Source organism: Motacilla alba, chromosome 2 (genome assembly GCF_015832195.1).
Source record: "Motacilla alba alba isolate MOTALB_02 chromosome 2, Motacilla_alba_V1.0_pri, whole genome shotgun sequence".
Lineage (NCBI taxonomy): Eukaryota > Metazoa > Chordata > Aves > Passeriformes > Motacillidae > Motacilla > Motacilla alba.
In genome coordinates, this window is record NC_052017.1 from 120,081,040 (window position 1) to 120,102,295 (window position 21,256).

A 21,256-nucleotide genomic window follows, 5' to 3' on the forward strand; every position below is an offset into this window, starting at 1 on the left:
GCAGAATCTTTGTAGTCTGTGAAATGTTATGGTTTGTGCCCTGACCAAAAAAAAAAAAAAAAAGAAGCTGAACATTTTATAAAGTCTTATAAAAATATAAAGACTATCACTGTTTCCTACAATCCACTCCACCTTTACCGTGTGTTCTGAGCCCCCTGTATGAGATCTCACTACTGGATCTTTCACTTTTGTCACTCACTGAGTTCCAGAGAGAATTTTCTCTTTCCTCATTTTTTCTGGTTTTCTTGATGTTTTGATATATTTCCATTCTTCACAAAAAATCTTTCTCTAGCCCCTAATAGTGTCCCTTCACAAGTTTCACATGTGCATTGTCTACTCCTGTAAGATCTAACCACCATCTATCTTTCCATCCTTGGTCTTGACTGCACAGCAAAATCACTGCTCATCACAAATAATTCCTCCAGTGGTAATGAGGATTTTCAACTACTGTCCTTGTAAATTTTCTGTTCCAGTAACCAGACATATTTCTTTATCCCAATTTCTCTCTTCTCCTCCTCTCCCTGAAGTCCTTTTCATCACAATGCAAGCATGACTCATCATGTGAGGAAGGGGAGTGATTTGGGTCCCAATGCATCCTTGTACTTTAATTGGTCATGGGTTAGAAACTGTGAGAAAGAATCCAATGGGTAGGGATCGGCACCCTAGAACCTCTTGTCTTCTCACATCCATTTTTCCTGATGCACATTAGTAAAACTATCAGAATCTCCTTCCTTCTTATGTATGGTAAACCAAAGCCCATTATCAGGTAGCACGGCAAGGAGGGAAGGAAGCTGAGACATCGGCTCCTCCCACACAGTTAAACTGCTACCTCACATGTTTCTCAAACCACCTTGTTTACTTTTTCATACCCACTCTTAGCTTCCTGGTCTGATGTGTGAATTGTCAACTTATTGTGGAAGAACTTTGTGTTCAGGTTATTTGTTTGTACAATGACTTGGATGAAAATGCCCTGATCATAGTTTGTAAGTAGAGCCAAGTAAAGCTTCATTCAAGATTAAATCACAGATTGATCATATGATCTGCAGCACAGTCTGGTCTCAATTAGGGTCAACTGAAATCCCGAAATCATCAAGAGATTAATTAGACCAACACAAATTAGACCAACATCCAAATTCTAGAATTGCTGAGTAGCTCTGTTAGTTACTACTGTTTTACTCACAGAACTGGCTACTTGCAAGGCATCCCACATAAATTACAGAATTACAGAGCAGCTTTCAGGGTTGTTTTCCAGGAAAAATGATTTGAAATTTCCTGGATGAAAATTAGCCACTAGCTTAACAGAATCAGATCAAGAGATCAAGAGAGCCCCTCTCCTCTTCTAACAGCAAGGGAAGAAGTACTGCAATATAAAATAATGAACACTTTGCCTATAAGCATGGATTATTGTGTCAGTGGGACCATGGGAACATATGGCTGTCAATAAAGTAAATATGGAACAATTAGAGAAAACACATAAAATGAAAATACAATTCAAGGTGTTCAATGATAAGCATGTTTAATTCCAACACAATTTCCAAATCCTAATGCCTCTAACATGGTGCAGTCTCATTTCGCCATCTCACCCTTCTTCAAGCCATGCTTTCCCCAAACTGAAATATGACATAAAAGATAAAATCTCAGACCTATTGCATTTGTGAAACCAAATATCAAGGAGAGCAATTGGCAGGGAAGCAGTCCTGTGCCTGAATCCTTGATCTGCCAGCTACAGGTATCAAGGTGTTTTTGAGAGCACTGTTGAAATCTGCATTTTTCCAGCTCCTAAATGCACTCCCATCCAGGATTCCAGCAGCTCCCAGGGTTAAGCTTTTCTTCCCCAGGTTCTCCCAGCCTCCTACACCTCACAGTCCCTTTTTACTTCCAGTTTCCTAATGTGTTCCAGGTTAATATGAGGTCTGATTTCTTTTTCATGGAACCATGTCTTACTCTCCATAAGCTACCTGAGGGGGTAGCCTAATTATTTATATCCCAACATTTGCAACAGGATTTGAGTTTTGGAAAAGTTTATTTCCTTTTTAAAAGGTTCATTCATGGGATGTGGCTGAAGGGGAATAGAGGAATGGTAGAGAGAGCCTTGCACTGTACTAACCCCTCCCCCCACTCCCCCACCCTTTTCTTTCTCCCATAGCCTGCTTGTATTTGGAAGGATCAGCAAGCTAAGAGAAGCAGGTGAGTAAACAATACTTTGGATCTTAATTGATGCCTTTAATGTTTCTTCTCTCCCCATCATGCCCCTAGACAGACATGAAGATGCTGGATTCAGGAAGGAAGCTGGTAGCTTAGAGGCTGTGACCTGAATAGTCAGCAGAGCGACACAGAGCTCAAGTAATCTGCAGTGAAGAAGAGTTACAAGCAGACACCAGGGTAATTTAATCCATGATTCAATTCTATTAGTCCCAATAGATTTACACCACTTGGCTTAAATATAACTTATGAATGGCAGATAACTTAGGTTAAATGAAAAGGGAAGAAAAGAATGGAACATTTCACAGTGAATCTGGTGAACAATTTCCTCTTTCAAAGGCTCAACACTTCCTTCCATTGATATTTTTCTTACAATAGAGCATCTGCACAGATACAGAGAAATTTTTCTCTCCCCCAGAAGATTTTACAACTGTTTTGTGAGTGAAGCCCCATAGGTTACAGAACAGATGTCCTTACACATTTCTTGTATCACTTGTTTTCTGTGTAGCTACAACAGTGCCAAAAATACGATGCCAACAGGATGCACTGCGCTGCTAGCTGTTTGTCTTGGCTGCCATTTCCATTATTAGTATGTGTGTGTATCAGGATGGGGATGGATGTTTCCAGTCATTTTTTAGCTTTCCTCAAGTCAATTGGCAATTAGTAAATAGCACTGAAACTTGTAAATATTCTTCCTGTTTCTCGCTCTGGGGATTAAGTGTCTTATAATGACAATCTAGTAACATTAGATCATTCTCTAGCAAGAGCAGCATACAGGCACTCTACTAGCCCACAAGCATTTAAGATCACATCCTCACGATAAAATTTTCACGTTTGTTTTAACACAGTGGTTTGTGCTTTTCCTCTTAAATCGATATTACATTTCAGCTTATTCCATGAAACTGAAATTTGTGAAAGTTTGTTGTTCTCTGTGGCTCTTCCAGTTGACTTTACCAAGGAGGTCTGAGACAATCCTAATAAACACACTGCTTCATACTGTTAGTTCACTGGCAATATGCCTCCTAACATCAATTTTTTAAGTGCATGAAAAAACATATTCAGCTTGGCCTTAATCAGTGTTTTCTGAAGACATAAAATTACAGGCAGAAACTGCAAGACTGACTTGTCAGGGTCTAGAGAAGTTCATGAAGGACAAGATTTTATTGTGTTTAGTAGCTAGGTCTTAGTTCAGGACTGAGTTTGCTGAGTCAAATGATTCATTGTGGTCATGTTTCTTGTAGTCACATGCCATATGCATCAGCAAGTCTCTGTTGCTCAAGTTTAGGCTTGAGAACATGTTTGCATACCGGGTTACCATCATAGACTCTAGTCCTGGATTTTAGTTTCTAGCCAAAGGCCTAGACAACAATAGACCATGAGCAAAACTGGTAGTATTTACAAACAAATCAATGTTTATTTGTTTTCTAAATCAAAAGTGTCTCCCTAATCAGTGACTTTCTTTCCTTCTCCCTGACTACTGAGGCCTCAAAAGGCAATGTCAGCTGTGCAATAACATTGCAGCAAAGCTGTCTGCATCAGTAATGAGCTGCACTTCATGAATTTTTAATATATGGATTTTAATTTCACATTTAAAGGCTATTGAAAAAAAACCCAACAATATTACAGCTATAGAGGTGAGTTTGAAGGCTCAGTGCCCCAAAACTGAGCAATTAGTTAAATTTGTATGTATTCAAATTATTGTTCTTGGTGATTGCTTTTCATTTCTCTAGATGAAGAAATTTTTTACTAAGCTTCCACCTGGCTTCAACTTGCCCACACTCAATACTTCATGCATAGAGAAATGCACAAAGAGAAGATTTTTTCTTTGTGTAGAATTACACACAAGCACACAAAGTAGCTAAAATTTGACTCCTTAACATACCTATTTAATTCTCTTGAATTTGTCAGGTTGGCTACATTCAAGCTAAACAAAAACTAAGTATCGCAAACAAATCCCTTTTCCCCACAGCTTCTGTTGTAAACGAATTTACTATATTGCAAGCAATAACTTCTGCTAGGAGTTTTCATTGCTTTCCCTTCAATGTGCTGTTCTCTCCAGCTGATTAGATTTCATGTGAACCAATGTTAAAATCTGTTTGAATATTAAGTTCAGAAAGGCTTTTCACAGCACACAGTGTAAACCTTAATTAAAAGACTTTAAGCTCTTTCCTCATATGGTTTATGATATGCATGAAAAACACAGGGTTATAATCTGATTAACTCGTGTAGTTTACATGGAAATAGCATTTTCCAAAACTGATTAATCTCTGCACAAAGGCATAGTCACCTGATAGGCGCTACACTTAAGGCTACTGATTGCACCTGTCAAGAGAAGGAGCTTGGAGGATAGGAGGAGTCCACTATTTTCAAACAAAGAATGATGATTCACAGATGTAGCTTAGAACAAGTCCCACGTTGTAGTTAATGCTGCCCCCAGGCAACTCATGCAGCCAGAATTTAAATGACACACAATCCATGTACAGCCTGACCTTGCCAGCTTTCTGGGGGTAATCCTAAAGTAAGGATTAACTGTTCTTGAACAATTTTTCCAACATATTAAACAGAGCTTCTACAACAGCATGCATGTCACCTTCTTCCACCTAGTTTTATTGGACACGTGTACTCATTCCTCCATGCCTCTTAATATGCTGAGAAGTGCATGGAGTGAAAGACACTATTCAACATGGAACTTTATTTCCATAGGTTTTGATCTTCAACCTAAATTCATCTACTTTATCTATTGAAGAGACTGCTTAACAGTAGAGAGAGTCAACTGGGCATGGCTTATTTTCCATGTGAACCACCACACTCAAAATCTGACTGCCATTCTTGCGACCATGCACTAATTCCAGGAGTAAGGCATGGTGAAGCCTTCTCTTAAAGCCCAAGAAAGAGCTGCATAATCATCTGAAGTGAGACAGTTCTATTGTTCTAATGGTGATAGAAAGCTTTCCAATCACAAAGAGAGAAAAGCTGAAGAGTACCTATTTAAAAATTAGTAAAAGTTATGCTTTTGTATGAAGAGGATTTAATAAATGACACCTAAAGTCAAACACATCTAAGTTAACAGAATAAGAGATTACTCCAGCATGGAGAGGTTAGTCTAGTTGCCAAGTTTAGGTTGTATTCTTACTTGCAGGTAGGAATAAGAGAAGAAGGATCTGTATGGGACTCAGACTGTACGGGACTGTTCTTTAATCTGCGTCTTCTCAGACTCCTCCCACACACATCTTCCCACTTGAAAGGATCAATATACTCAAGTGCTACCAAGACATTTGCCTTCATGACAATTTATGCAGGAAACCAGTAAGTTGATGCTTGTTCATGAACATCTCAAAAGAACTTTCAGGTTCAGTGCCAGTATCTACTGAGGTGTGTCTACATCCTCTAATGGTGAAGTGAGGTGGGAAAGTTGGGCCCCAGTACCAGCACTTAAAATAAATCTGAAACAGTTAAAACAGAATTAAGAGTTAAGTAAATCTTCTATCAGATATTTTCAGTATCTTTTCAGTGTATCTGCTACAGATTTTGTCTAGAATTCTGGAAGTTCATTTAAAGTAAATTTATTTTTAATTCAAGACTCCAAATTTTTGCTTCAGTAGCTGCAATTCCAAGAACAAATACAGAAAGAATCATGCATCATCACAGCTTACTTATGAACATGAAAGAAAATATTTTAAAATTAAATTTCCAAATGTTTGCACTACTTATATACAACAGAACTTCACTAGATGGCAATTAATCTTAAATTAATCTTGCTTCTAATTTTATATCCTTAGACAAAAGCTACTTAAACACTAACTTTCAGAAGGAGGTAGACATTTAAGTAATGTAGGGGCTTTCAGTAATTAGAGACTTCCAAATGAGAGTACTTAGATGGTCAATTATTGTATTGGTAGGTCAAGGTTTAAATTATGCAACTAAGACAACACTCAAGCATGATTGAGGAGCTGCAGACAAAAATTATAGGAGATTTTAAGAAAGACAGCTTCAAATGTAAAGCTGAAAACAGCAGAACACATATCCTCAGGCAAAATCCTGCACCAGCATTGAAGAAAGGCCATGAATCACTCTCTCATCACTGATGCTGGAAAATATCCTTGTCAGCTGTGTTCTCAGAATGATCTGGTTTATTTATTTATTTATTTATAGGCATTTCTCCACATCACTGCAATAGAGTTGAAAGTCTGCTGCCATTAACCCTATATACATTGCAGAAGATTTTGACCTCTTGATTTTAAATAAGTTGACTGAGATTCCTGATTGTGTAAGAGTTTACAGTGACTTCCACAATATACTGTGTTAAACATTCCTCTTCCTTCATCTGACCTCCACAGCTCCATCCTGGTTTTGACATCACTGCCACTGCCTTCACTGCATGGGTGTCAATACATAAATGACAGTGTTACTCCCCATGAGGGAATGGGCCCCTGACCCACACAGTAATGTAGATATCACTAGAACTCTTATAACAAAATTAATGAGCTATAAGCATTTATTCTGTTATTTCAATGGTTTTCTTAGGTAATTGCTTATACAGAGCGGTCAAAAAACCCAAAAAATATTAAAAGATTTTGATGAATTCCGAAATACCCGCACCAAAATCACTTTACAAGATTCAAGCTATCAAGTATTACTCAATACTTGCATCCACATGGTTACTCTTTCACTTAGTAAACTGAACTTGTAAAACACTCTAACTAGTGTTCAGATACTTTTTTCATTCTCCTTGCCAATATACTCTTCTTCATGAGACAAAGTGTCACTAAAGTACAGGGGTAGTTTAATTAATGCTGTTTTAAAAGAGAAGGAAATCAAAGCAAGAGAACATGAGCGCAGAAAGGGCTGGCTCAAGGTCAGGCAATAAAAGTAAGAATCAGTTTTACTAGTTTACATGCATTTTGTCATAGGCCAAGATGGAAAGAGGGAGATTCTGAATAAAGGTATTTAATGATAGAAAAATTTGAAGTCTGCACTGCAGCCATTTAATTCAAATGCCTCATTCCTTTCACTATCACTCATCAAGCTATCATCTTCCCAACAATACAAAATATTTTTTATAGTGGAGAAAAATTCTCCATTTTAGGAGAAGATGACTGGTGAGAGCCTCTCAAAAATTTTTCTTTGCTAAAATAGTCTAAAGAGTACTTTTCCCCCCACAATGTTTAACAAAACTACCCATTCTTTTCTTTAAACTTGACATATTTTTACGTCTAAAGACCATACACTTTGCTTTAGACTTGGGAGCAATTTCCTAAATATCAGATTCCTTGGTTTTAGCAATTTTAGAATGAAAGAATGTTTGTTCTCTCATGCTGAGTCCATTACCTTAAATTTTAAGCTCTTGTCAATCTAAACATGACTAGAAACTTTGGTTTGAAGACAAAAGCAATAGATTACATTTAATGCAAAGCACTGGCCATTGGTTTCTTCAAGGAGCAAATTGTAGCTGGAACAATGGGGGAGTTTGGGGCTGTAGATTCTTGCATTACAACATCTGTAATGAAGCCCATGTACTAAATTGTATCCTATCTCTGCTTCTGTGAAACTCTACTCCTGTGGCCAGCACACTGGCATTCAGAGAAGGATACTTCCACCCTCGGAGCCCTAATGACCAATCCCTCTCTTCATTCTCCAAGTCTCATTTTACAAGTGTGCATGTATGTCCAACAAAGTACCAAATCTAGATTGACAGCTAAAAGCATTGTATTTAGCATATATGGCATGTAATTAGAAATCTGAGTGTTTCCAAAGGGAAAAAGTTTTTGATTCTGATCTTAGAGTATTCTTTCACTGCATTAGCTGGTATTTTTTTTCCTAATTGAAGTTGATTTAAGTGCGAGCAAAGTCAGACCCAAGAGCAACAGGACAAACTTCTCATCTGAGGTAGTTTGTAATATAATTTTGTCTTTGCAAACTGTTGATGGCTCATCCTCATCCCATTTTAACCTACAACCATCAGCTCCCTTAATGGAAGTGTCTATAAAGATCTTCTCTAAAATATGCTTTTCCAGCACACTTAATGTCTTTTAATGTCTTTCCAATTAAATCCAGATGTGAAAAGCTTAAGGAACAGTTCTCAGGACTGAAAAAGATGACATAAATCTTGCAGCTGACAGAGATCCCACTGAGCTCAGTTGGGGAAATTCACAGAGGACTTCTTGTGGGCCAGAAAAGCTGCTGGGTATAAAGACAGATGTGTATACTCCTATTAAAAAAATTTAAATAAAAACTGACTCCTACAATGAGGTATCCACAATTATCAGGGACATTACTAACTCAATCCCTCAATGTGCTGAGCACATCCTGTGCGGTACAAATTTCCCTCATCTTTTCGGGAAGTTTATCAGAGTTGCAGGGGGTCACATCTGTTTGGGAAAGAGCCCCTCACCTTTCAGGATTGCACCTCTTAAACCACTCTAGGGGCTGATACTGGAAAACACTGTCTGTCTTGCTCTCTTACTGCTATCAACAGGGAGGTAACATACTCTGCAAAACAATCCTGAATTTCGGTCCACTCTCCTTTATCTCTTCCATAATCAAGTTACCATAGTAAATTGTGGTTTTATTACAGAAGACTCCCCAAATGTGATATTAATTAAAAATTCTGACCAGTATGATGGGAAACTGGGCATTCTTAGTAGCTGACTACCACTGCTGTGCAAGTGTTGTTTGTGCAGCTGTCAATTTGGGGTTTGTTTTGCTGTAATCACTTGCACACCCTCAGGATTTTTTTATTTTATTTTATTTTAACAACAGTACATCATCTTATTTTCCAAACACAAACTGTAAATGTAAGCTCACATCAAGCCACATCTTTCAGAGGAACAGGAAATACTAACACACACAGTTTGTATTAAAGAATGTCTCTAGAAAACTGCCCAATGCTAACAGCTTGCATAATTTCCTACCTTTCTGCTACTTAGTTACTTTTGAAATTAGAAAATTATCCAGACAGATCAATGATTTTTAAAGAGATACATCCTCGTGAAACATCTGAAAAGAGAAAGAATGTTCCAGGATAGAAAAAAAAAAAACATTTATAACTGAAGTTTAAATTTGGGTCCATGTTCATTAGTGATGAGAACTTCAGTTATGACATTTTGGATAGCATTACTTAACTTCTTTGCATTTTTCTAATGTCCATATAAAGGTTTTAGCATGATTTGGTGTCATGAGTGTGTGTACAGAAATATGAAACTACCTGAATTAAAGGACAATCTTGCATCCTCAAGTACAAAAAGTGATCCAATATTGGGATCTGAACAGTAGTGCAAACCTAACGCTGAAACCAGCAGGCTCCTAAACACACACACACACATGCAAACTCTCTTGAAGAGAAAATTACAGCCTGCTTTACTTTTCACAATGGCCAGCACTTTTCAGACTATCACTCCTTCAGGGTTGAAGGCTGGATCTCACTCCCACCAAAATCATTGCTTCATGACCATCACCCAGCAGTCACGAGGAATGCCCTTCCCTTGGAATGAGCTGCTGCTGCCATGAGGATCCCACTCTTGGCTAGCTCAGGGAATGAGCTCAAATCTTTTGCACTTTGCTGCCAGGGACCACCAGGCCAGCTCTGATTTATAGCTTTTTCTTTACAGTTTTATGATACAAGAATGTTCACTTGTAATTACAACAGCATTTTGTTGGCTCCCTGCCTTCACTTGGGTATGTGCAACACCATATCCTTCATTCTAGCCTTTTTTTATGTCAGGACCCCAAATTTGAGAAGAAGTACATCAGTATTACAAGGATGCTGCAGATCTTGCTGCTCCTTAAAAAGGAGACTTGTACATATTTTTTCAGGGAGACATGTAAGCAGTTGGATCTGACATTCAACTAGGAGTCTAGTGGAGAGCTGGTCAAAATTCTTCCTCAGAAAAATACTAACCTAAGAAAAAACTTTGTATGGGAATGTATGATTTCTGAGAAAAAGTTTTTTAGGTCCAAGATAGATTCTTCAGTCAAAACATCACAGACAAGTGCAAAATATAACCACTGCACTAATGACTGTTTGGTTGCCACATTCATGTACTTGTTGATTTGTCTCTATGAGAAAAGTTCAACAGGTCTCTAGTTTATTTAAAAGTGAACGGAAATACTTGTACTCTTGATGTGTTTTGTGGGATAAAAAAATCTGTTTCCTTCAAAACAAGGTGACCCTGCCATTAAGCTGCTGCATCACCTTGAAAAAACACTTTAGCTCAATATTTTTCAGACATACTCTTAGCTTCTGACTTTGAGATAATCAAGCTGTACATTTCCATCACTTGTGGTTTAAACTTGATTTTGTCATTTTCAGTCGAGGCATAACCTCCTTCAGAGAAAATTCCAGGTATTTTAGATACCATTTAATAGTTAACTGTCAAGCAATTTCTAAGTCTTTTAAACAAAGAATACTTCTGTGCTAGCTTAATTTATAGAGCCATATATGTCCCATTTTAAGTGGATGTGATTAAGAAGAAACACTAAGCTTAGCTTATTCTACTAAATGAGAAAAGTTTAAAGCCAATAAAATGTATCTAGGATTTTAGCTGGGAGATGAAATAAAAGGCACATTTGTTCCTGGTCACTGAATTTTTAACCTGGGTCTGTTGCTCCTGCTGTTAAGCTCCTATACATTCCTTACTAGCCTGTAGTGTCCAGCATTCCCAGCTCTCAGTGCTTGGAATTAGAGGTGAACTGCAAAATAAAACCAGTTTGTTTTTTTTTTTTTTTTGAGAGCTAGTGTATGGAAAGCATCAAATATTCTGACAGAAGGAGGCAAGTGAAAAGGCTAATTTTTTAAAAGAGGTCTTCTACAGATTCTTAAAAATTTAGATTACATGTATAAAAATTCCAACCTACCATTTAGGTCTGAGAATTCTGGCAGTATCTGAAAAATGGGAAGATGCTGCTGAATCTGGTGGATAAATGAAAGCTGTACACTCTAGCTCCTTAGTAAAGAAAAGGAGAAGCTGAGTCTTATGCTGTGACCCAGGTCTCTATCTCACGTATGAGAATACTTTCCAAGTGCCCCAAAGTTTGCCTTTAATATACAACAAACAGGAAAGAAAAAACCCTGGGTTTCTAGCACGAAAAACAAAACCTATACTGTTTCTGTCCCTCCTGTACCTTTTCAAGCTCATATTCTTTTTTTTTTTTTAAGTTGATTATTTTGACTTGCCTTTTTGCAATACAGGAGCTCTAATATGACTTCATTGCTTCTCCTTTTAAGTCAAAACCCTGTGAGGGTATTTGGGTATTTCCTTAAGGTGAAATAAACTAATCTGCCTTCAGTGGCTCATCACTCTGGTGATCAAGTTAAATGACACCATTGCAGAAAAGCCTCACAATACATATTTTCCCCCTGCCTACTCCATTGCTGCTTTTTTACACACAAATTCAAGCATTTCTTAGCAAATGTGTATTGAGGTGAAGGATTAGTCCTCACTTAAAATCAGTAGCAGCCACCTTCCTGTGCATTTTTTGAAGTGGTAGATGTACTTTTTTATTGGATTATTTTCTATTTTCTATTGCTTACAGGTCTCCTTCTTAAAGGAAAGGCCAAATCTATCCTCAGATTCAGCTTCTGTTGCTGTTTGTGAGTTGATTTAAGTAGGAACTGGCCTTGCTCACTTGGATTTGCTTTAGTCATTATGTCCTACTTTAGTCTGCTCCTGTACAGGTAGAAAGATAAAAAGAGTAGTAAGTGGCACCTTCAGTCATCTCCATGATTGCTGTCCTTACCTTTCTGGTAAGAATGGTACATGTTGAGTACTGTGTACTTCAAAAAATGCTTCAAGAGAGACAGCAGGAACCAGATTTCCTCAAGAACTTCTTAAATTCAGGAACCTCTCCAGCTGGTAGGTCACTAATGAAGGTTAGACACTCCTTGTCTCTGATTAACTGAGCTCTGCATCTACGGACCTGCTTTTACTCCATTTACAGTTGCAGTCAAAAATATAGATATATGTCCAAAAACTTTACTGAACAGCTGGGGTTTAGTCTGGAAGATCTGCTAACGGCTATTTTATCATATCATTCTAGCATCTATTATTAAAATTCATTAACCACAGCTGTCAAAAAGAGCTAACTCAAAATCTTGCTAGTTACAAAATAACCTGTCAGGATTAGATTCAATAAAAAATTCAGGTGCTTACAAATTAGGCGCTGCATGAGTGAAGTTTTAAACAGCACATCCCTGGAATAAAATCAAAGGTCTAAAGTTAAGTACTCCGTTTTTTTACTCAGCGTAAAGATCAGAGACAGGTTTCTCTGAAGAATGAGCTGAGAAAGCTACATGGTGAGTCTGGAGCTACCTGCAGGCAATGAGGTGCTCCAAGCCTAGGGGTGAACTCCTGGTCCTCTCTGGAGTTCATCAGCAAAGCCAGGACCACAGGCAGAAGCCTGGCACCTTGGTCAGCTGGTGGCTGCAAATGTACAGTCCTCTCCTGAAGACAGCTGGCCCTTCTGCCCTCTGAGAGGCCTGAGCAGAGCTTGCTGCTGTCATTGAGAGGGTGACCAGCAGAGAAGAGGGTGCAGGTGAGCCCTCCTTTTTGTCCTTTTGTCAATGGCACAGATGTGAGCACTATTGTCCAGAGTATGAGACATACAGATTTCAGATTTCCTAGCTTTAGGTCAACAACTATGTATTCTACCTCCTAGGTGACAATCTCACCTCCAGGATCAGTGATAGGGAAGATTCAGCTGTTGCAAAAAAAAAGTCAACATGGAGTCATACATGGACCAAAGAAAGGGAGGAGTCTGACTCCAGAGGCTGATCACAGCAGTTGCTAAGCTGTCCTGAGGATCACTCCATGCTCCCTAGATAATTTCTGTTCTTTATCTAATTGGTACTTTAGCAGTAAGTTCAGAAGTGATAAAAGCAGGAATTGCAATCCAATACTTCTGCTTTTGGGGGCTTCTTTAAAAGGTAGGACGCAATAATATTCCTTCTCATCCTTTCTCTGTGCAATCCTGAGTATTTTAAGGTTTTGTTATGTGAAGGCTCTGGCTATCTGGGAAGGTAGATAAATAACTGCACACGCATTTAGACAATCTCCTATGACATGTAATTATTAATACCTGAAGGCTGTGGGAAGAGTTCATGTTTCCTGAGTAAGTCTATGTTACTGTGTAAAGCATGGAAACCACTAGCAACTATCCAACCACAGCTAAGAAGAAAATCCCTCAGGATGCTGTTTCATTTAATATTGTTCTCTATAAGGCATTTTAATGAATATACAGCTCTATTTTAATAAAAGATTCTATTAAGATAAATAATAATAATCCTTCACTATTCAAGCTCCCTTCATGCAAATGATCCAATAAGCCTGCACATGTATGCAAACCCTTTGAGAGGGTTTCCAGGATCAGGATACAAGCAATTTTACTGTGCCACTACAGAGTACAGTTAAGTTAGTTAAAAATCAACACACTCAGAATAAAAGCAAAAGTACTAATGTAAGTTAAATGATAGTAGAAAATAAACTTTATGTCCAGTCTCAGTTAGTTCTAAGAATTTAATAATTTCAGCTGTCACATAAACAATAAAGTCAGAGCATGAAGGAAGCACTAGAGTTCTAAGGCTGCCACCAGAAGCAGAGAAAAAGCACTCATAATGTTATGCATTTAGACAGTAATATTCCTCAAGCACAAATAAGACCTAACTGAAGCCATGCTTGAGATAACTGTCATGCTATCAAGTTACAGTAAAGAGGAGATCAGGCTTATTCTTTCCTTCACAATGAAATCAGTATAAACAAATCATATAATGTTTGGACACCAAACTCCTGAAACAAAGAAACCTAGAAAATCTCTTAAAACCACCCACAGACTCCCCATGCTGGTCTGTGATTATACAACTGGAGAAGATCATCCAAACTGTGATGTAAACCAATGTCAGTCTGCAAAGGATAGTACTACAGTGGTTCTAACAAAAAATAAAGCAAGTCCCTGGAAGAGCCATCAGAAAGGAATATTTTCATATTTACCATCCATTTTTCCTGTAAATGAAGAAAACTTTTTTAAAGCTTAGAGAAAGAATTTAACTTAATCCCTACACTAAGGATACAAGACCCAGACCCTCTTGTGTGTTTTTATTCTACTGCAAAACACATTTAGCTAAACACAAGTGAGCCTGGGACCAACCATAAAGGAAAATACTTCTTAATGGACTCCACTGCTTTTTGTATTTCAACCTGCTCCTCTATGAAAATCTTTTTGTCCTCCTTATTTGTTATTTGGATACATTCACCTTCATTTATACAAATACACGTGCAAAACAGCATCTTTTTTCCCTGCGGACTACTCACCAAGAGAGACGATCCAGTGCTGAAAACCTTTTCATTCTATAAGAAAAATACAGTGTTTCTGTAGATTGCATTTCTACCTCAGAACTGTAGTTTTGGGCCTTGCTTATCATCTGGAAGCAAACTGTTCTAGACCTGAAAACAACATGTGCCTGCCTAGAAGAGATGTGAAAGGGTCCAGCTCTCTTTCTGCAGACATGGCCTAGAAAGTGTAAATCTCTGTGCACCCTTAGGTGAGGCTTCACAAGATCCAGGACACTCAGTGCTAAGGAGGCTAAAGCAGTGGACTAACCCAGATGCCCTGAAGGTGGGGTCTATGACATATCCATTTTATGCCCTGTTTCTACTCAATGTAGATTCCACAAGGCTAAAAATGTTTTACTGAAATAAGGAGATAATGAAACAGTGCAAGCCCATTTTCAAATATTTTGGCTTTCTTTCTAGCTATGCCATAGAGGAATTAATATTCAAATGTATTTAGTAAAGAAACTCACTTCATTAGAATCAGCCACCCCTGCAAATTGGTTGATAGTTTATATTTCCCTAACATTAATTTCATTCTTGTTTCTAAGCCACAGTTGACTGAACTGTAACTTGGTATCAACAATGGGCATTAATCATACAAAAGAAAACAAAAGAAGCAGTAATGAACTGACAACGTTTGTTAGTCTTCTCCAGTGAGGGTGCAACAATTAGCAATACAGTGAATATCAATCATTCAAATGCTGAAAAAAAAAGTCTGCATAAAGAGAAGAAATGAAAAATGGTAGCTGACAAAACCTCAACAATCTTGGAGAAAAAAATACCTAAATTATTATACTTAACAGTCTGTGAAAGAACACTTCATTAATAAGATGGCAAAATATTTTGTACTAGAATTAATAAATTCTCATTCTTAAGAAAGTATGTTCTGCAGAATTTACACAAAGTTTGTTTTTTCGTATAGTCATACATGCTTCTTATATATTGCTAACGTTCAATCTTTTTCAATCTTATTTACAATATCATGCCTGACTAAAAGCTGTTCTACTGGCAGCAGTGTTACCAGCAGCTGCACATTGAATTATCAACACACTTGTACATTAAAAGTGTCTGATAAAACATAAGAAACAAGATTCTATCTATTCTTCATGATCACTAGCTGTCTTGTGTTTTAATACTGCATTGATTCCATCAAAGTTCATCACATGAAGAACTAAAGTCAAATAATTTCCTCCAATATTTTTACATGATTTTCCATATGCAATTTTAACTTACAATGTTTATAACTAAATATAAATTATTATGAATTCTAAAGACAAAATACAAAAGTCAAAAAATGTATTTTTTGAGTTACGTGTTCAACCAAATATAACTCTCACCCTTCACTGGAGAAGGTACAGGAAGAAGTCTTCAATAAATTTCAGAATCATTTGCTGATATTTTCTATATCAGAGTTACAAGTTTACAACATACACTGAATATTTTAATAAACAACGTGCTTACTTGGCTAATAATTTCTAAAAAGAGCAAACCCCTCCTTATAACAGCTGCAGTGGCCCAGATGTCACAAAAGCAGAATGTCTTTGCTATGCAGGGGAGGGGCAGGCCTTCCCTTTGCACAGGCACGTGGAGGTCCCAGCCAGCACATGCACATCCATGCCTGATGGGGTAAACATGGAATGAATTTATTTGCTTCTGTACATATGGCAAAGGAACTTCAGACCTGGAAAACAGCAGTTGCAGCCCCATACATCAGTTTCCCTGCTCTGCTACAGTGCAACTGCCCAGTTTTTCTGATTTGGCAAGGGAATCAAGATTTAGCCATGAAAAATTGACTCAGTAGAGAATATGTGCATGTGCTAAATAACAACTTACTGAGTAGTCAGAGCTGCTTGATTCTGATGAACAGCAATGTTTGGCAAGCAAAGTTGCTACCCATGCTGTTTGCTTTATGCAAAGGTAACATTTTCCATTGTGGTCTCTTCAGAACTCTTAATACACCATTAGACTAAAAGAGCAGGCAACAAAAGCTCTGATTTCTCCTGGAAAACAGCAAAGCTTCTTCCTTGTAAAGCATTGTGGAAGGTCCTACTTGGTACTGCTAGAAACTCTAGCCCTCTGCTTCTGCTGGGAAGCAGTAGCACAGAGCTTCAAGTCTCCTCCTAAGTTTATTAGTCTCTCTGTCCTTAATTCCTGCTTTTTACCAGTTCTCTCAGCAGCAAAATATCAGTCCTTGGACCCATTGCTGTGCTGCTTCAACCCAGGTTGCTTTGGCTGACAGGGTGCATCCTATCCCTAGGCATTCAAAGAGCTAAACATAGTGTCTAAGGGGAATGGAAGAAGCAGGTTTCTGCCTCTAACATCCTACAATTGGAAAAGGGTAAGCAGAGTGTGAGGAGAAGCTTGAGATCAGACAGAATCTGCGATCCTCATCATGCAAATGAAGGACTTAGTCATGCAGTTTTCTGTTTGGAGAATGCTACCAGTAAGAAGTAACTTGACAGCTGCGCTCTCATAATAGCCAGTTTGGATTCCTCTCTACTCTTCAGTCATTGTTTTATTACTTTGCATTTAGACACAGAAAATTCCATGCACCTGCACTATGCAGCATTAAACCCCATATCTACTAAATCTGCCAACAAAGAAGCCAGCTCAGCCGATGGAATTATTTGATGTGGTCACTCACTACAAAGTGGGTTGAAAGCACAAACCTCTCTCAAGCCCACTCCTGTGGAAACAACTGCAGCTTTTTACTGATGTGGGCAGGACCCAAGCGAATAAGGACAATTTGCAGCACACTTGAAAAATAAGTTATTTTTGAAACAAAGAAACAAAGTTTCTTTGTTCAGCTTTAACACGTTTCTTGACTTGTATTACCCACTTCTCCCTTTCCCATTCCCAAGGAAGTTTCCATTAATCATCCCTCTAATGGAAACACTTGTGTCTGATCACTGAGCAGTGGACACAGGCATAGTCTGTGGGCATGCACTGAACAAGAAGCCCAAGGGAAGCCTAGCTGAAAAGTTTGGGAAAGCAAGGATGCCTTTTTAAAATAAACTTTGGAGAGGTCAGCGGGACAGCAAGGGGTCAGCACCAGGCAGCCATTGGGTGGATGGCACAGGAGAAAGACAACAACACTTGTCATTAATTATATCTGTTGGAATGCTACACATTTTCCCCCCCAAGTGGTAGTACTCCAGACATCCAAGCACAATCTCTCCCACGTCCCACTTGACCCCAGGCAGGGCACATGCCAAGAAGATTTCATACACTAGAAGCCAAGAAGTAGCTAATACAAGTGCAGCTTTAATAATTTAAATTGTCCCTCCACTTCAAAACATTTTTTTCCTTTAGTTCCAGGCCATCCTCACGACTGTCTCCTTTACCAGTGAAACACATATTCTCTTAGATCTAAATATGGCTAGATTTCTGTGCCCAGCCTCAAGCTAACAAAACTCTAAACTTTCATTGGAGAAGAATAACTACAGGGAAGTGGACTCTGCTCAGAAGAACTCTACTCCTAAAATCGATCCTGCAATGTAAATGTAAATGGTAAATGTACCATTTACTCAGGTCTAGAGGTATCTGATCTACAGAGGTGCTGTCTCCTATAAACACTTCTTGCAAAATGTCTGCAAATGCCAGAATGAGTCACTACTGCCAGTGCTCTTGCAAAACTTTGAACCATACCTATTTATAAAGCTAAAGTTTCATAAGCAGCAGTATCTTTTATTTTAATAAAAAACTTAATAAACTGTTGGTTGCATAAGAAATGGCAGTCTGGTAATTAATGGATGGACCCATCCTCACTTAACCCTGAATTCACCAAGCACATAGTCAAAGTTCATTGTTGTGTGCAGAAAGAGACAGAAAGAGACTAGGTATCTCTAGAGTATGATTATCCTCTCCTAAATAAAGAGATGGGAAGAATGAGCCTTTGGAAATGCTTCTCTCTGTACTTCCACTACAGAAAAACTTGTAAAATTAACCCAACCTGGAAGCATTGTAGGCATCTGAAAGGTATGCAAGATGCTTTAGTGACTATAGTTTATGAGGAAGCTTTGAATATTATGACTCCAGCACAGTAGTTATAAATCATAGTAGTTGTAAATCACAGCAGTTATAAAATATAGAATTAAATTACCTGTCCATGTGGTGAAAAAAATTCTGCTTATTTCTGCAGAGTGGCCTGAGATGTCTTAAAATCAGCCTGTGGGGTTCTTTGGTGCATGTGAAACAAAGAACCAGAATTGGGGCAGAACTGGGAGAGCTGGAAGACCTTGTACACTGCAGAACCCTGTTTTGTGATAATGGAGAGACAACAACTCGAGCAAGATCAATCTGGATATGCTAAGCCTTGCTAGTGGATTCTGATTATTAAGGGGGGAAGAAAAGTAATGCCTACACTGGGGCAAGCTTCACTACAGACTATACTATTCTGCGGCTTTAAGGACAAATTCCCCTACAATTCAAGCTAAGTCCCTACCTTAAATCCTTATTTTGGGATTGCAGTAGAAAATAATTTCTATTTTTGTAGAAAGCAAGGAGACTTTCAGAAAGAGAGAACTCTTCCATCAGATAAAAAACCAGACCATTGTCTGTGTTTTCACTTGAATGATGTATCCAACAGGAAGTATTTAAACTGTGCTACTGTCTGTCAGTTCAAGCTTCAGGATAGGCTTTGAACCCACAGCTTTGGAGCCCAAGTTAAGTCACCAAACTTTTTTGAAAGCCCTCCTGTAACTTTTTCTCTGTAGTTTTCAAGCTTTCATCGAGTCATAAAACATGGGAAAAAATAGGCTCACTCTACCAACAGGAAAATATCATGTAAGGAAATATATGCTGTGGTAAGTATCCACAGGAAGGTATTAATCATTTTTTTTTACTAAAAGAAGGAAAAAACACCCAATGCTGAAAAAAGTAGTAGCAATGTAAAAGTAACTTGTTAGATGGATAAAGAACTCCGGAGTGAATGACAATGTTTGTCTTTGGAAGTCTGTTCTTCAATTCCACAAGAATTGCGGGATTTAGCATTGAACAAGAGAGGTAAAAATAGAGCCTAAGTTACATATAAGAATTTTAAAAGCAACTTATCCTGATTTCCCCCCAGAAAACAGTAAATGAGCTAAATAATTAGCCTGGTTGTGCTGATTTAAACCATTTGCAAAACTGCACTCCTGAATTGTGTTTGCATTAAGCAGAGCTGGATGCCAGGCTTCCTCTCTAGTTTGAGAAATTCACCACAGCTAGAAACTGCAGGAGATAGAGAGACAGACCCAAAACACCATGTAAGCACAGTGAATTCACTACTCAAAACCCCAAACAAAAGTGGAAAAGACACCAAATCATCAATTCCAAAAAGAAGCACTCACAGGTAGCAGAACTAGTTCCTCAGATTTCACCTGAGACCTCACTATGAAAGAAAGTTGGCACCACAGCCCAGTATGCTTCCTTCAGTTTAGCTCCATGTTCTCTCTCACAATGTGCACTGATTTTCCTGGCCTGTGCAACTTTATCTGGTGATGAAAGTTACAGGTTTGTGAGGTTTCTATGCTCTTCTGTAATTATATGGAACATAGGTTCATTAATTCATAAAAGAGAGAATTTGGGTTGGTCTAGTCCGTCCTCTTATGGTACTGCCATCCTTGAGTGTTGACCAAAGCAATCCTATCCTGTTAGGGACATTTAGAAGCTTTCATGGGTAAGCATTTTTCTCTTCAGAACAGAAAAATGTTCTGTTTGTCATCTGAATTTGCATACCTTCAGATTTTTGCTAGTGTTTCTAATTACGTCCTTCTAAGGTAGATTAAAGAGTCCCTTATGAAAAACAAAATTTTTTTCTAAGTATTTTTCCTTAAAGAATCAAGCCAGCTCAGTTTTTTTTTCCTTTAGACATTACACCAAATGAGCTTCCAAGTCTCTCACCAGAAGGCATTTTCCCCACTTCCTCAACCAAATACTTTTTTGTGGCTGTTTTCTAAACTTACTTCAGTGTTTCCATATCCCTTCGAAAATGCTGACATCAGGACTAGATGAATTCCTCCAGCATCAGCTTGGCCAATGCCATATACAAGGGTATATCTTGTAACTCATAATTACTATTACTTGTTACATTCATGTTCAAGCGTTCAGTGGGATTTCTTACTCAGTTCCCCATCCTATATGACCCCTGATCAATTAATTAGAAGCCAAAATTATCTGTGCTGACAGTACGGCTTTGATCCCTTGTTCCTTGATGAATAAGTGTGCAGTTAGCTGAGTCAGAATGCACTTTGTGGAGTCAGCAAGGCTTACTGCATTGTATTCTACAACTTATCACCATTTAACACTCTGCTGGCCCTCATGCTATCAGCAAACATTACCAAGAGATGATTTCATGCTTACTTCCAGACCACTGATGAACATACTGCCTATAATGTTGAAATGTTTATTTCTGTAAAGTGTGGAGAAAGAGCAATACAGTCTTGTGTATTAGAAGAGATTTCTCCAGGCAACTCAGGAAATGCTGTGTGTATAAGAAAATGCCAGGTCACGTTTTTTGTCCTAGTCTCCAGTTTTTGAGTAATTTAATGATAGCATTGAAATGAAGACATTTATATATGGACACTGCAGGCCAAGCTATTCAATTTCTGTGTAGATTAGGTACATGGACCCTTCATTTTGATCCTAGTATGATGCCTTAAGTTTTAGCTTTCATATTTTTTTGGATTCTGTGCTGCCTAGGTGTGTAGCTCTGAGCTTCACATTAAATGTCAGTAAGTTCTCTTCACAAA

At 38.1% G+C, this 21,256-nt stretch overlaps 1 protein-coding gene and 1 long non-coding RNA gene across 7 annotated transcripts in view; one reads left to right on the forward strand and one right to left on the reverse strand.

Moving 5' to 3' along the window:
• LOC119696921 overlaps positions 1-21,255 on the forward strand; it is a 43,449-nt gene extending 22,194 nt beyond the window's left edge. The window contains exon 3 of the long non-coding RNA XR_005255688.1: positions 2,147-21,255. This is a non-coding gene — a long non-coding RNA (uncharacterized LOC119696921). The remainder of the gene's footprint in view (positions 1-2,146) is intronic.
• Positions 1-21,256, reverse strand: part of STAU2 (staufen double-stranded RNA binding protein 2) — a 170,983-nt gene that overhangs the window by 3,333 nt on the left and 146,394 nt on the right. The window lies entirely within an intron of this gene.